Source organism: Lissotriton helveticus, chromosome 6 (assembly GCF_964261635.1).
Source record: "Lissotriton helveticus chromosome 6, aLisHel1.1, whole genome shotgun sequence".
In the NCBI taxonomy this organism is placed as follows: domain Eukaryota; kingdom Metazoa; phylum Chordata; class Amphibia; order Caudata; family Salamandridae; genus Lissotriton; species Lissotriton helveticus.
Genome location: NC_136067.1, coordinates 2,057,086,364 through 2,057,102,626, shown reverse-complemented (window position 1 = coordinate 2,057,102,626; position 16,263 = coordinate 2,057,086,364). Strand labels below are relative to the sequence as shown.

At 46.1% G+C, this 16,263-nt stretch overlaps 1 protein-coding gene across 2 annotated transcripts in view; it reads right to left on the bottom strand.

Moving 5' to 3' along the window:
- The window catches only part of LOC144762020 (uncharacterized), a 604,519-nt gene that overhangs the window by 348,002 nt on the left and 240,254 nt on the right, over positions 1–16,263 (bottom strand). The window lies entirely within an intron of this gene.

The following is a 16,263-nucleotide window of genomic DNA, read 5'->3' as shown; positions in this document are numbered from 1 at the left end:
AATTTCACACTTTTGGGTGTTAGTCCATTTTCTATGTTGTTCAAAAGAGTAAAAGGACAATTGTTTGGTGCCAATTTGTAAACGTCATTAAGCTGTAATGCGAAACGCGTTGTTTTCCTGCTGATTAAATACTACGTGCACTGCAATCTTTTGAGTGTCGGAGACGTCTGTTCGAATGAATGGAGTACTTTGGAGAAAATAGTGGGTGACCGGGAGCCCTACTCCGACCCACCCGTGAGCGTGACTGGTGAAACACCGGAATTTGTTTTCTTGGAATATATATATATATATATATAAACATATTATTAATTAAAAAATTACAATATTTGTATTGTAGGATAGCGGAAAGGGTAAAATTTACTATTAACACTCCAGTGAGTGCAACAGTAGGGAAAGCGTTGGATAGCGTAGGGGTAAAAATTACTATTCCCACTCCAGTGAGTGCAACTGTAGGGAAAGCGTTGGATAGCGGGAGGGTAAAAATTACTATTCCCACTCCAGAGAGTGCAACAGTAGGGAAAGCGTTGGATAGCGTAGGGGTAAAAATTACTATTCCCACTCCAGAGAGTGCAACAGTAGGGAAAGCGTTGGATAGAGTAGGGGTAAAAATCACTATTCCCACTCCAGAGAGTGCAACAGTAGGGAAAGCGTTGGATAGCGGGAGGGTAAAAATTACTATTCCCACTCCAGAGAGTGCAACAGTAGGGAAAGCGTTGGATAGCGTAGGGGAAATTACTATTCCCATTCCAGAGAGTGCAACAGTAGGGAAAGCGTTGGATAGCGTAGGGGTAAAAATTACTATTCCCACTCCAGAGAGTGCAACAGTAGGGAAAGCGTTGGATAACGGGATGGTAAAAATTACTATTCCCACTCCAGAGAGTGCAACAGTAGGGAAAGCGTTGGATAGCGTAGGGGTAAAAATTACTATTCCCACTCCAGAGAGTGCAACAGTAGGGAAAGCGTTGGATAGCGTAGGGGTAAAAATTACTTTACACACTCAAGAGAGTACAACAGTAGGGAAAGCGTTGGATAGCGGGAGGGTAAAAATCACTATTCCCACTCCAGTGAGTGCAACAGTAGGGAAAGCGTTGGATCGCGTAGGGGTAATAATTACTATTTCCACTCCAGAGAGTGCAACAGTAAGGAAAGCGTTGAATAGCGTAGGGGTAAAAATTACTATTCCCACTCCACTGAGTGCAACAGTAGGGAAAGTAAATACTTCATATAATAATTAAAAAAAAATATATATTAATACCAATTACAAAATATTAAAAAAATATTACAAATTTAATATAATATAATAATTATTCAATTAAAAATACAAATAAAAAATATTTATTAGAAATACAAATTAATTATTAATTTACAATTAAATAATTAGCAATTGAAAAATAATTAACAATTAATTAAAAATAAATACCAATAAATAAATTAAAAAATGTAATTAATTACAAATAAATTACTTCCCACCCTATTCCCCTATAAACCTACAACCCGCTATAGTAAATAAATTCATAACATTTACATAATTATCAATTAATCAATTAATAAAAATTAATTACCAATTATAATTTATTAATTACCAATTAAAAATTAATTAACAATTAATTCAAGATAAATACCAATAAATACATTAAAATATTTAATCAATTATAATTAAATTACTTCTGACCCTATTGCCCTATAAACCCACAACCCACTACAGAATTAAATTTCGCAAAAATTAAATACCATAATATTCATTACTTAAAATGAATTATAAAATAAATATAAAATTTTCACACATATACTAACATAAAAAACAACTTTAAACGTAACATCTATATTATATACTTAGATATTTTGACTTTCTATATTTAATGTAAATCGATATTAACTTACTTACCTCAAAATCGATATTTTTGTTGTCTATATCTCGTCCATTCGATATTTTGTCCATTACATTCGATATTTTTGTTGTCTATATTCTGTCTATTCGATATTTAGTCAATTCTATATTTTTATTAATGCAATTCTATATTTTGACTGTATACCCTTACGTGGTCGACATGCCATTGACTATATACATACTGACTCCTTTTTAACTGTGTAGAAATACCCCAAGGAGTTATACCGTATACGCTGTGTTTTTGTGTTAGTTGATGCATGTGAGAGGAAGAAAATAAAAACTGAGACTTGGTTGAAGAGAGAAGAAATAAGACAGGGAAAATGAAATGGATAGAGAGATGGAGAGAGAAAAGATGAGCATCCGATGAGAGTAAGAGAGCGGGAATAGAAAAGAGAGTAAGAAAGGGAGGGTTTGTGAAGGAGAGGAACATCACACCATTGAGGTCACCATATTAAAGAAAACTGTCAGTTTATCATTAACTACAGCGCACACACAAAGAAAAATCAAAAGAAGGAAACACACTTGGTTTGACTCCCAATGCAAGTCTCTCTAAACTGTTCTACCACACCAACTCTCCAATTAAAAGAGAACCAAACTACCAGTCTCCAAGTGTTGAATACCAGAGTGCTCACAAATGAATTTTCAGGGTGCGAGGTCACTGATGATTCATGCAAATCTTTATCAATTAAAGAGGCACAAAAGCAGCTTATCACCAGATTAACACACAAAAATTGTTTCCTGTGCATTATATGAGTCAATCGAAGTCACAAATTGAAACCCATTCACCAATTTCAGCACTTTACACCTTGGGCAGAATCAGACTCTAAATCAAACTGAGGAAGCCCTTTTGTCAAAAAGTCTGTAGAAAAAAATTAAGACATTTGTGCACCAAGGATTGGAGAAGGATCTAGGTATCACAGCTAGAAAGGCATGGAAACAACATTTGTCAAACTGGCCGTCAGGGTCATTGTTGACATTGCTAAGTTAGCATGAGCTCTGCTGCCATGATGCTGCTTTTGCGCACATTACTCCATGACTTTATTTTGCAAAACTCTGTTTGTGCCTTGCACATGAGAACCATCTGCTTTCTGCGTTCTCTTCCTGTTACTGAAGTTTAGTCTGAACACGGTGTGCAAAGTCGATAAAAAATGGCCCTTGTTATTCTGTTCTGATCGGTCCCTAGCCACTAGAGAAAACATGCTAACACAGCTGCGGCTGCTGGAAACTCGTGCTTTAATATTATGGGGATGCATGTTGGCTTAACACACGCTTGGAGAGGGATCTTTCAGGGGAGAAGAGCTATGCTGTTCCAATGATGTAAAAAATGGGGTCTGCTGACAAAGCTCAGGGATCTTCTTTTATATAATAAAACTTCTTCTTACCAAGGGGAGGGTGGTTAGGCCTTATAGTCCTTTATCCACTGTCTACATACAGTGGCATCCCCCTTTACAATATATGGACTTGCTACAATTGTAACTGTTTTAGGTTTATGCCTTTTGCTGCTGGTAGCGGCTTGTATACTGCATTATAGAGCACTATAGTTAAAAAAAACATTTTGAACTATAACAGTGACTCTGTCAATTCTTATTGTGGACAGGTACGAGTGAGTGAGCGAAAGGGTACGTCTTGCTACCGCGATTCAGGAGTCGGGGTGTTGTGTTCTGGGTTGACTAATCATTTGCAGCTTTGTGATTATGTAGGAGAGCAAATGAGACACTATAGTTAGTCGGTTCTGGGATTTTGGGTACTGAGGCAGTAGGAAGACTCAGCGTCTATACACTGAGGATGAACTCTGAGAGAAAAACCTTCTATCATAAGGCTTGTATTGCCTACAATACTCCTTAAATTTCTTTAAGCGAACAGCCTTCAAAGTGTCCATCTCAGTTTTTACTCTGGACATCTCTTCATCTGCATGGGAGCCAAAAAGAGTATTGCCTGGAAACTGTAAACTTCAAATCCAATATTGTGCCTCTAGCTTAAGGCGGGTTAGTCTGAGCCAAGATGATCTGCATGCACAGATTTATTTATTTTATTTATTTATTTAATGGTTTTGTAAAGCGCACAGTAACTCCGAGGAGCATCCCGGCGCTGAAACTGCGTCTCCAGGGGTTTTAGCCAACTGGGGGATTATATTAGCGGGAAGAGGAAAGTTTTCAAGTTCTTTCTGAACTGAAGATAGTTCGGCTCGGTCCTAAGTTTTCGAGGTAGCTGGTTCCATTGTTTTGCCGTGTGGACCGAGAAGCGACGGCCACCGGTGTTAGCTTTTCTCACTCTAGGGACGGCAATGAGATTTTCTGTGTTGGATCGAAGATCCCTCTCTGCTTTGTAGGGTGTTTAAGATCCCTCTCTGCTTTGTAGGGTGTTTACAATCAGTGGCGGCTGGTGGAATCTGAAAGTAGTGAGGCGTAAAAGTCCAAAACAGTAACACACTGGAAACACACAGAAGACAACAATAGCACAAAGGACCTTACACAGAGCACAACCGTAATACACAGGAAATCACACAGAACACAATAGTAACACAGAACACAACAGCAACACACAGGACATCACACAGAACAACGGTTGGTTGTTGGGAGAATACTTGTCACAACACGCATCACACAATACTGTCAGTTGAATGTTTTTGGAGCAGGCCAAACATCACATATTTTAAACAAAAAACTGTTGAAAGATTTTCAAGATTGAACTCAGGTTGTGCCGACCCTTGTAATACTTTTATGATGCTGGTGCCCCAGGACCAGTAATGAAAGTAATTATTCCGCCTTCCTAGTGTGAAAACTTTTATCGGTGCTCGGATGATAAGGGTTATGACAGGAATAAAAAGCTGCTTTATCAGATGGGGATGAAGTTTGGAAATGCTTTACTTTTTTTGAGGAAACAAGGAAAATTAAAGCCCCCATTTCCCCAAGCCATGAATTAATGTACCTTTAAAGGCAGCAGCACGAGGAACGCTGAAACTCATCGCTCGGATTGCATCGTGCTCCGAGCTGATTCCCTGATAACGTGCTCCTAGGCATAGATGCATCAAGCGATATTGCGATCGCAATCGCTGCGAAACAGTGATTGCGATTGCAATTCCCACTTCAGCAATGCATCAAGTACAAAACCAGCAAATAGCGAAATCGCAAAACAAAGATTCGCAAAACCATTTTGAAACCCCCATTGCGATTCCTTAACAGCGATTATCCACAAATTTTGCGAAATCAATAGCGAATTTGCAATCAAATTGCGAATTCGCTAATAAATCGCTAATCCCATTAATCAAAATTCGCAAATTGGGAAAATACCCAAAATCGTTAAATACGAGTCGCAATTTAAGGAGCAGCCAAACCAGGTGGTAAACATGAAGTCCAAATGGTGGAAAAAAAAAAACATTCTTACAAGAAACAGGTGTTGGGTATATCAAACACACTTAAGGAGACTCAGTAGGAGCATGAGGAAAGTCACAATGCCAGTTCTCTACATTGTGGCAAGGCGGCTGAGGCTCCAGGCTGCAGCCCAGAACCGACGCAGGATCCAGGAGCACATCTTCCGGCTGCGGATTACACTCCTGGGACAGACTGAAGAGGAGATCTACTCAAAATACAGGCTCAATGGGGCAATGATTAATACGCTCATCAGAGACCTTGACCCCCTGATGCAGTACCCAACACGGAGGACCAATGCCGTGCCCACCCATGTACAGGTCCAGTGCTGCCTGCACCTCCTGGCCTCGGGCAGCTTCCAGGGGATAGTCGCATATGCAGGGGGTATATCACAGAGTACACTGTCACGCTGCCTACAGAGTTTCCTGGACGCCATGCTGAGCCGGATATACCACTACATCACCTTCCCAACAACCCAACAGGACTTAATGAAAACAAAACTGGACTTCTATCACACCGCACAATTTCCCCATGTAATTGGCTGCATCGACTGCACCCACATTCACATCTGTCCACCCGCAGAGACCGAATACATGTACCGGAACCGCTAGTCATACCACTCCCTCAACATCCAGATGGTCTGCAATGCGAAGACCATCATCACAGACATTGTGGCACAATACCCTGGAAGCACGCATGATTCGTTCATCTTCCGGCACAGCGGCATACACACACGCTTGGCCAGGGGTGAATTTGGCGAGGGACATCTCCTAGGTAAGTACACATGCCCACATACAGTATGTTAAGACCATGTTGCCGCGCATAACAGGCACTGACCCTCTGCTCCTCCCTTCAGGTGACAGCGCCTACGGACTCCGTGAATACCTCCTCACCCCATACCTTAACCCTGCAACACCACAGGAACGGCGGTACAATGCTGCGCATATACACACCAGAAATGTGATAGAGCGGACATTTGGCATGTTAAAGAGTCGATTCCGCATCCTCCACAAGACTGGCGGCGCCCTGAAATACCGGCCTGAGATCTGCTGCTGCATTGTGGCCGTGTGCGCTACACTCCACAATATTGCCACCAAGCGGAGGATACCTGTGGAGGTGTCTGGTAGTGAGTCGGAGGGGGACAACATGCCACGTGCACATGTGCATCATGCACACAGGGAGAATCCTGCTGAAGGTCACAGGCGGCCGCGCCAACATCACACAGAACTATTTCTAGTGCACCCATTCCCCTCACACAACACTGCACTCATGCAAGCCACATGAATGATTGACATGAGGAAGATTTGTGTTCAAAATAAAGCTTTTGTTTAATTCACAAGCTCTCGATCAGCAAACAATAGTGCAACTGTATTCAGACATACAGGCTCATGTAACCTGAGCAGGCGTGCGTGGTTACCGCACCACGGCACTGCGGGAAATGTCTAGTAACTAGCGCCTCCTGCCGGACGCACCCTGTCGCCTCTCACCGTCCACGTTGGGATTGTTTTGTCGTGATGCAGTGTTGGGCCATGAACTGCGGCGCCTTTCTGATTGCACCGGCACAGACAGGCTGCTGAAGCTAGATGTCCCTTCACTGGCACCATCCCCCCCTTTCCATTGCCATGGTCGGCCGCCTGTTGGTTCTCCACAGCGGTGGTGACCTGCTCCAGGGCCCTTGCAACATCAGCACAGCATTGGACCATTTGGATCTGCATGGCCAATGATCTGCGCGAGAGCTGGGAAGTGGCGTTCCCAATCAGGTGGTTTGAACGTGTGTAGGCTGATAGCCGTGTGAGCAGCTGCCTGTGGCGTCTGCGGGTGATATCCTGCTGAGCCACGATCAGTTGGTTGCTCTGCTTGATCGCTGTGGTCAGCTCCTGCACACTCTCAGTGAGTAGACTAAAGTTGCGTGCAGTTTTATATAGCTGCAGCTGGATTGCTGCCATGTGCTGCGCCTGTTTATGGTGCACAGCAAGCATCCGAGCCTCAATGCCCAGGCCCAAGTTGTGTGCCTGTTGCTCCATGTCTGCTGTGGTGAGCACAGAGCGCTGCTGCCTCAACCTGCTGCTTGCGTGGGACCGCACACTTGCTGGGAGTCGTGTCGGCCTCCTGGGTGGGGGTGGTATCTGCTCCACTGCCATGTGTGCCGAGTGGTGAGGTTGTGCTCCACCTGGTGCTGCAGGGGTGACCCTGTGTCTTGGTGCAGATGCTGACCCAGGTGCTGGTACAGGTGCTGGTCCAGGTGCTGGTACAGGTGCTGGTGCTGGCCGGCTCTCTCCCTCCATCTTATCAGGTGTCTCCGCAATGTGGAGTATCTCACTGTCAGACGTGTCAGCATCTGCAGTACCTGTGATGTGGATGAGTGCATGATTAATGATATGATTCAGGCACCTGGGATGTAGCAACATGCATGCAGGCTTGCATTCCCTGACTGGCTTTAGGGGTCTGTTTCACTTGACTATTCTGATTGTGTGTAGCTATCAGGGCACATTGACACACTACAGGTCCCATAATGCATTTGGGCGTTTGGAAGGAGCAGGAACTGGATTACTGGGGTTACAAATATGGCTTTCTCTGGGGGCATGGGCATTGTTAGTGTACGGGGTCACTGTAGCATGGCTCTTACCTTGAGATTGGTGTGTAGCGCGGGAGGTGTCCAGTTGAGTCACGCCCATGCATGCTGCAAGGTTGATGGTGTCCTCCACTAGGTCCTCCAAGGTTGTGTTCTCAGGGACTGTGGAGTGTCCTCCTCCCGTAGCCAGTCTCTCCCCCAGTCTCTCCGTAATGCGCTCCTTGGCACGGCCTCTGAGGTCGTACCACCTCTTTTTTAGGTCATCAATGGACCGGTGCGTGACTCCCACCGCGATCACCTTAGCCTTGAAGCGCACCCAGATGCGCCTCTTGGTAGCCTTGGGCACCTTCCAGGACAGCTTCCCAAAAAGTTGGTCATCGTCCCTGCTGACTCCTTCTATCAGGTATTCCAGTTTTTTTTCTGAGAATTTGATTTTACGCTGCCTGGGTTTTTCACTTTGTCCTGCAGCTTCCTGGGACATTGTGGTATTTATTTGTATCCTGTATTGGGACTGCAGGGTGTGTCTCTTGGATCTCAGTGCTCTGCCTCCTCCTGTATCCAGCTCTGTGATCCAAATGATGCATGGAGCAGGCTACTTCCTGGTAGTGATGTCATCATTGTGCTCAAAATGCGACTTCACGTTTTTGCGATCTCGCAATCTGCGAGATCGCTAATTGTGATTTCAATAATTGCGAAATCGCAATTTGGGGTAGGAAACAGCCGATTCTGCAATTTTATAGCGATTTTAGCGAATTCACATTTGGAGATATTTACCGATTTTGGTGATGCATCCCATTCTGTGATTTCTAAATAGCGATTCGGTATTTTTCGCTATTTAGCATTCGCAGAGTGGGTGCTTGATGCATCTGGGGGTTAGTCTCCACGCCTCGGCTCACACCACAGCCAGAGTTTCCTCCAGAAGCTGAAACACCAATATCCCTCAAAAGTAAAGGTACCTGTTTTAAACTGAAACCAACAATTTAAGGAAGCATATTCAAAAGTCGCGGGCCGCGAGTCATGATGCCGCCGCCGCGACTTTTCATGGGAGCCAATCACAACGCGGCAATGGCATTGTTGTGATTGGTGAGGCACAGCAGAGAGCGCCCCAGCCACGCCATTTTATCTATGTAGGCTGCCTACATAGAGAAAAAGGGAGAGTGGGCGGTCCAGCTCGAGGGCGGGCGGGGGGTGGCTTACCCACTGTTGTGGGTCCTGACTGTTTGGTCGGCTCCAGGGCCGACCAAAACAGTCCACACCCACAACAGTGGGTAAGCCACTCCCTGCCTGCCCTCAAGCAGGACCGCCCACCCACCCGCCCCCAACCAGGCACTTCTGCTTTCTCGCAGTGCGAGAAGCAGAAACACAAAATGGTTGTTTTTACCATTTTATGTTTCTACTTCTCGCACTGCGAGAAAGCAGTGGGGCAATGCCAAAACGCCCCAATGGAGGAGCCGCCATTGGTGACAATATCCATGCACAGCATATCTGATGTATCCGCTGTAATCTTATAATCTGTTTTGATACCAAGCGACCTTCATTTAAGATCTCTTGGAAATAGTGTCTGTCCTCTTTTGGGAGTTTTTACATATACCTGTTTAGGGAATCCCACAAAGGCCTATCATACCTTCCCAACAAAGCAGAAGCACTGACCACCTTCATAGTAGATGCTGAAGTTCCACACATCTTTTAGCCAAGAGTATCTATTTGTTTGCTTTCCTTGTCTGGTGGGACAGAAGAAGACAAAGAAACAATGTGGGATTTTCTTACTGCTGCTATAATGGTTGAATCAGTAGGAGGGTCTGAGGAGAAACAATGTAGGAGGAGGGTCTGAGGAACATCTTGAACAAAGAAGTCAAGATGAAGCAGACTTCACTGATGTAGGCATAATAAATAATTGCATCGCCGCTTTCTGTAGACCGGGAAACAGGATAAACAGTGGTTGTGTATGTGTTCTGTGATGTAGGGTCTCAAAACTCACCGTCGATGTTGTGGTTGTAGGGATATCAATATTTAATGGTTTTAACACTTCATTGAAGGTAAGAAGATCATCCACAGGGGACACTCTTGCAGGAGGTGTATCTATCAGAGTAGGAGAGCAAGTGTTCATAGTCTAAGATGGAGATCTCCTTCTTCTGTGTCTAGATGTGAATTTGCTTGATCTTCTACATCTGGATGTAGATCTAATTCTGGATGTGACTTTAGATCTGGAGCAGTGACACAGTGGACTCCTAGATCTTCGTGAGACTTATATGTCGCAGATGGCATATGTGAGTTACTTTTGGGGCCTGCTGGAGTCGCATGTAGCGCAGACCGTATACCTGGAGAAAACTGGAGATGCAGCCCCTATAGGAGATGTGTACGTGAAATGAGAACGCCAGGTGTGAATCTTGATTGAAAATACGTACAAGAGTACGCAGAGTCCGAAGTATGGGGCACATGTCTATGCTGTAGACTTTGACGCCAGCGTGGAGAAATATTCAAAGGTGAGTGGGAACTAGCTCTAGATGTAGAACAAGGCCTCAAATGAGCTATAGGCACTGGTAAAGGCTGTGACTTGTCCTTTGATGTTGAATGTTGTTCTCTCAATGTCAACGTAGGCTTTTACGCTGTTTGCGGCTTCAAATGTTTTCCTTTTGACGTAGATGGTGGCTTCTCCTCTAGTTTTGACTTTGACTTCAATGTCTATGGGTGGTGGACTGTCGCCATCAACTGTGTCTTTGATAGTGAATGCAGAGGATGCTTTGAGGTCGAGTGGTAACTCACCCCTACCTTCAATGGTGTTTGACGGTGTACCGTTCTCAACATCATCCCTCTCAACATTGACTGGGAACATCTTCTTTTGTGATGGTAGTGTCCCTTTCTGGAGTGAGAGGAGGGCTCTTTGGAGGAATACTGACCTTCCCCAAGGTCCCTTAATGAAGTAGTTGTCCTTCTTTCTTGGAGACCATGTATTTGGATCTTTTATCTCTCTTTCAAAGTAAATTTGAAAACGTCTGACAGTGACTTCTGGCTGATGAGATTCTGGAAGACAGGCACTACAGACAGACTGGGGGTCTGCCTGGGCTTTTTTCATCCCACAATAATGGCACTGCACAAAAAGTGAAGGCATTTTTTATAGGAAAATGAAACATTTTCTGTCAGAAAAAGGCTATATACACTCTAGGTGTTGGAAAATGTCAAATAACTTTTGAAGACAATAATTTGGAAAGATTTTCCAGAGATTTCATACCAAAAGACAGAGCTCAGTACTCCAAGATCCTGACTGCAGTAGCCGGAAAAATGAAACGGCTTAACTTTTACCTCTGACGCAAGTACACAGGGTGTACAGTGAGGTTTTTAAAGGCACAGTGCCAGTTTTCTCTACTATTCTTTGAATACCAGCCTATTGTCTAACAATGTCTCATATTCCCTTTCCTTTTCCTTTTAATAAAGGCAAGGGTGGGGAATCAGATCGCCCTTCACCCAAACCATGTTGTTTTTTGAGACAGAGAAGAAGATTAAGGGCCAGATGTAGGTACATTTTATTTTACCACCTCTTAAATACCGCATCATACCGACTCGGTATTTAAGAAGTGGTAAAATAAAAGTACCGAGATGTAGGTAAATGCAGATGTGCATTTACCGATTCGGAAACAATCGGTATTTACCGATGCGGTAAATACCGACCGGTAAATGCCCATGCATTCCTATGGGCTTTGAAGCCCATAGGAATGATTGGGCATTTACCGGTCGGTATTTACCGCATCGGTAAATACCGATTTACACAAGGGTGCAGGGGGTGTCACTTTGACACCCTCTAGCACCCCCAAAACGGGTTTGGGGGCCATGTGGCAGGCATACCTGCCCTAAGGGCAGGTCTGCCTGTCATATGGCATAGGTGTGCATGCACACATGTGCATGCACACCAGAATCGGTATTTTACCATCAAATAGTATTTGATGGTAAAATACCGATTTTTTAATGCTTGTGGGACTCAGAAGAGTCCCACCTACATATCAATTGTCCCTATTCCTTAAAAATACCGACTCGGTATTTTACATAATCGGTAAATTTACCTATCGGTAAATTTACCGAGTCCGTAAAATACAGGGCCCTACATCTCAAATTGCATTTACCGGTCGGTAACGGCCGAATTCGGCCGTTACCGACCGGTAAATGCCTACCTACATCTGGCCCTAAATGTCTATTTTGTCAGAAGGACAAGTAGACATTAGATCATGTAAATAATACAGGCTGTGGGCCCTCTGGGGCTCACAGTCAATCAGAAAGGCTGGTAGAGAGCCAGAGAATCTTTGGAGGCCTCTAACTAGGCTCTAACCAGTGATTGGGTGGGGGAGTGAAATGTCAGTCTCAGCAAGCAGTAGTTCGTGGCCACCATGAGGCTTACATTTAGGTATAAAAAAGCACTGCCACAGAGCTTGCTATAGCATTGCAAAACTGTCCAAGAAGGTTATATTTTTTGGGGGGGAAGGGGGAGGGAGGAGAGGGGCAGGGTATGGCCAGGATCATGGCTGGCTAACAGCTTCTGCCGGAGCGCCGGCAGCCAACACGGAATCCTGTGTATGATGCTGACCTTCAGAACGCATTTTAACCCCCCAAAATTGGTGTTGTTACTTCCCCACACGGAGCGGGCACCTACTGGATTAAACCATCGCAGCCCGAGAAGTGAGACGGGATGAAAACGAGAAAGGTTCGTGTTGGCGAGAAGCTGCCCAAAATGGCGGATTGAGAAGACTGACTTGTGGCGCCCGTCCCGGGCGGGAGAAGGGAAGACAAAGTGTCGCATTGGGCAGTCATCAGCAACTTGCGACCACAGAGGATTCCACCCGGTGGCGAAGAGGACGACAGGGAGGACGAGCGGCCGAACCGGTGGAGGGCAGGCACGCAGGTGAGAGGGACTGCACAGGTCTGAATAGACCGGCCCCCCCCCCTGGCCCAAGATGGGAAGATACTGTATCCCTAAGGGGGGGGGGGGCTGCCGTGTGGCTGTCGAGTGGCATAGCGACGGCCTGAGAGGGGCCTAAAGAAACAGCTGGTGAGGAGCGGAAGATACGACTGCACTCCCTGCCCGGGCTCCTCTGTGATGCAGCCGGTGGAGGCAGTGAGATGTTGGGTCTCCTGAGACGGATTGATCCGGACCCACAAGCAGGTGAGAGGGACTGAGCGGGCCGAACGAATCGGGTGGCCCCCCTCAACCTCAAGTAGACAGAGGTGAGGAGTTGAAGACAGGACAACACTCCCCACCGACTTCCCCTGTAGTCTTACCAGTGGACGAGGTGGGCCCCCTGGGGCAAACGTGGTTGGGACCCCGGTGCATAGAGAAGAGGCCTGTCTCCATAGAGAGCTGCCGGTACAGAGAAGGGGGAAATCACATGCCCAGAGGCGGGGGAGGACCTGTGTAGGCAAGCTGACAACCAACTTTCGAGGACACATGCCAGGAGGACCGAGTCCACATACAGATGAAAGGGACAGTGACTTGAGAGGTCAGCCCCGGTTCCCCCCTCCCCCTCCGTTTCCAAGTGAGGGCCTGGGCAAATAATAAAGAGGGAGAAGAGAGATTCCTCTCTTGGGTAGTGGAGTAAACGTCAGTCGCCGAAATACCCAGTGTTGGGGGGGGAGCCTGAAAATTGGGATCTTACAGAGATCTCCCACCGGCCTGTCACAATGGATTGGCATAATTGGCTTGAGACAAGTAAGTGACCTGGAGAAGGGGAAAAAAGCTGGAATAGCTCACCAACCAAGCAACCAGCAGCCAACAGCAGACAACAGAGACCACCTCACCGTGTCTTCCTGAGCTGAACAAGACAATCTAACAGTACTCCAGAAACAGAGGGATACTAAAACCAGGCACCCAAAAGAATCCAGCTGTGGTAACCCAACTAGGGACACCCTCCACTCAAGACATCAAATACCTTTCAATGGTAAACGAAAGCAAAGATTAAGAAACAGCGTGGGGAGGAAGAGGAATAGGAGATATTTGTGTAAGCCCCTACCCCATACAAATTAATGATGGCGAGAGACAAAGATCCTAAAACCTCTAAGCAAGGCAAGATGGACAAATACAAATAAGTGTTGCCTCCACCATCGGGGAGAGAGGGAGAACCTCAGGGACCGCCTGACAACACAACCCTCCATCAGGGGATCCATGCCTCCAGAGAGGCCATTGAGGGGAAGATGACAGAGATACGCTCAGAAGTGACCTTGCTATGCCAAGATATGCATAAATTCTCAGATAGAGTGGCCCAGGCAGAGGCCCATATTAGGGAAGTGGAAAACACGTCGCACAGTTTAAAAACCGACATCTCCAACCTGAAGGCAGCCATGAGAGAGGTGACATGGAGAGTGGACGATGCTGAAAATAGGGCAAGGAAAAACAATCTGCGCTTCATAGCATTTCCAGAGTGGACAAAGGGCTTAGACCCTGGAGCCTTCTTGCTGGAGTGGCTCAGAGATTCCCTTCCGGCCGCACGGTTCTCACCCTGTCATATAAACGTGCCCACAGGATGCCGGCCGCAAGGCCACCACTCGGGCCACCCCCATACCACTGATTGCTTGATTCTTAAACTTTCAAGATCGTGACCTGATCCTGCGCGAGTCGCGACGAGTGGGTGAAATCAAATATGTAAACAGCAAAACAATGATTTCCCCCTATCAAACACATGAGGTCCAGAAGATGCGGCGCACATTTGACTCGGCAAAAGTCCGATACAACTTCAATACATGCTACTCTTCCCAGCCAAATTATCTTCCAGGACAAGTCTCACTTCTTCCAGACTCCAGAAGAAGAAGCATGGGCCTGGAATGAAGAGCATCCCTCTTTAAGTTTGGAGACAGGAACTGCTGGCACAACACACAGGGACACTCCGAAAAGACCAGATCCCAAGCGGCAAAGGAAAAAAACTAGGACTGCGCAGGATCCGCATGGGGACACCTCAGAAGGGAACCCTGAACACCCTGGAGGGAGAGCGAATCGGCGACTCTGAAGGGGACTCGACACAAGCCAAAAATAGTAAATTAGGCTCCAACCAACGAGTCAGTCCCCACTCCGAACTCTCAGATACGGAATACCTCACCAATACAGACAGCGACCACCCGCTCCTTAGGAAAATAAATCGTATGGAAAAACCGAACACCGAAACTGAAAACTCAGAGACGCTCCATCAGCGGCCTGGCAAGGCCAGCGAGGAAGGCTGAGATATGGCCTTAGCCGCAGGAAGGAAAACAGTAGCCGGCTAAGAAGCCCCCAGGACACTAGTACGCTCAGTCTTACAGAGCTGACCGATCTGTTCAAAGTTCATATCCTTTTGCTTGTTTGAGTGTAGGGTAGATAAGGGAAGGGGTGAGAGTACAGACCTCTCAGGCTATACCTATGCCAGGTTGTCATGTTCACAATTTGAGGGATGGGCGTGGTAAGTGGGAGAGCGTGGGGTGGGGGGACAAGTTCAGGGAACTAAGAATTACTGGTAGATTAGCAGTTACGTTTTTTCTTTCTTTTTCTGTCAGCAGTAGGAGACCCAGAGTCACAGGTAGAGACAAGAGAGGGGAGACAGGTACAAATGAGCCCTCCCAAACTAGGAGATAGAAGGAGAGTACCACACAAAATGGGTGAGGAAGAATACACAGCATTGACGTGGAACGTCAACAGATTAGGGAATAAGGTCAAGAGAAGGCTAGTCACGAGATTTCTCAAGAGACACAAATCTGACATCGTCTTTCTGCAGGACACTAATTTAATAGGTACACACTGTGCCTTTTTGGGTAGGGGAACATACACTGTGCTCGTACACCAAGGTGCTCATAGAAGTGTTGCACTGCTAATTAAGAAAACCCCACTCTTCCATGAGACGAAGACTTGGAACGACCCCAATGGGCTGTTCGTGGCTGTGCAGGGCACATGGGGATGGTGGGAGCTGACACTAATTAGCGTTTATGTTCCGCCCCAACTACAGAACCAGACATTAGGCCCGTTGCTAAAATCTTATTAGAATCCGGCCCTTCTACACACATAATTAGTGGCAATTTTAACAACGTGAGTGCCCTTAGACTAGACCGCATGCACTTAGGTATCAGGACCCCCATACCCACCCTACTGGCTGAGTTCGCAAACTCACTGGGACTGACGGACCTTTGACGTCGCCACCACCCGATGGCTCATAACTATTTATACTTTTCTAGGGTGCACAAAGTCTTCACTAGACTTGATTACCTCTTCGCCCCTGAGGGGAAATAAAAACCATAGAAAAGGCAGAGTATATAGCAAGAGGAATCTCCAACCACTCGCCACTTTGGTTAACGGTGGGAGGCAGGGCACATAGACAATACTCAGAATGGAGACAGAATACATGGGAACTGCATGACAAAACACTTAAGGGAGTGATAACAACCGAGACTGAACTATTTTAGCGAACTTGAGGGTTCAGTGCCCTTGGCGACAA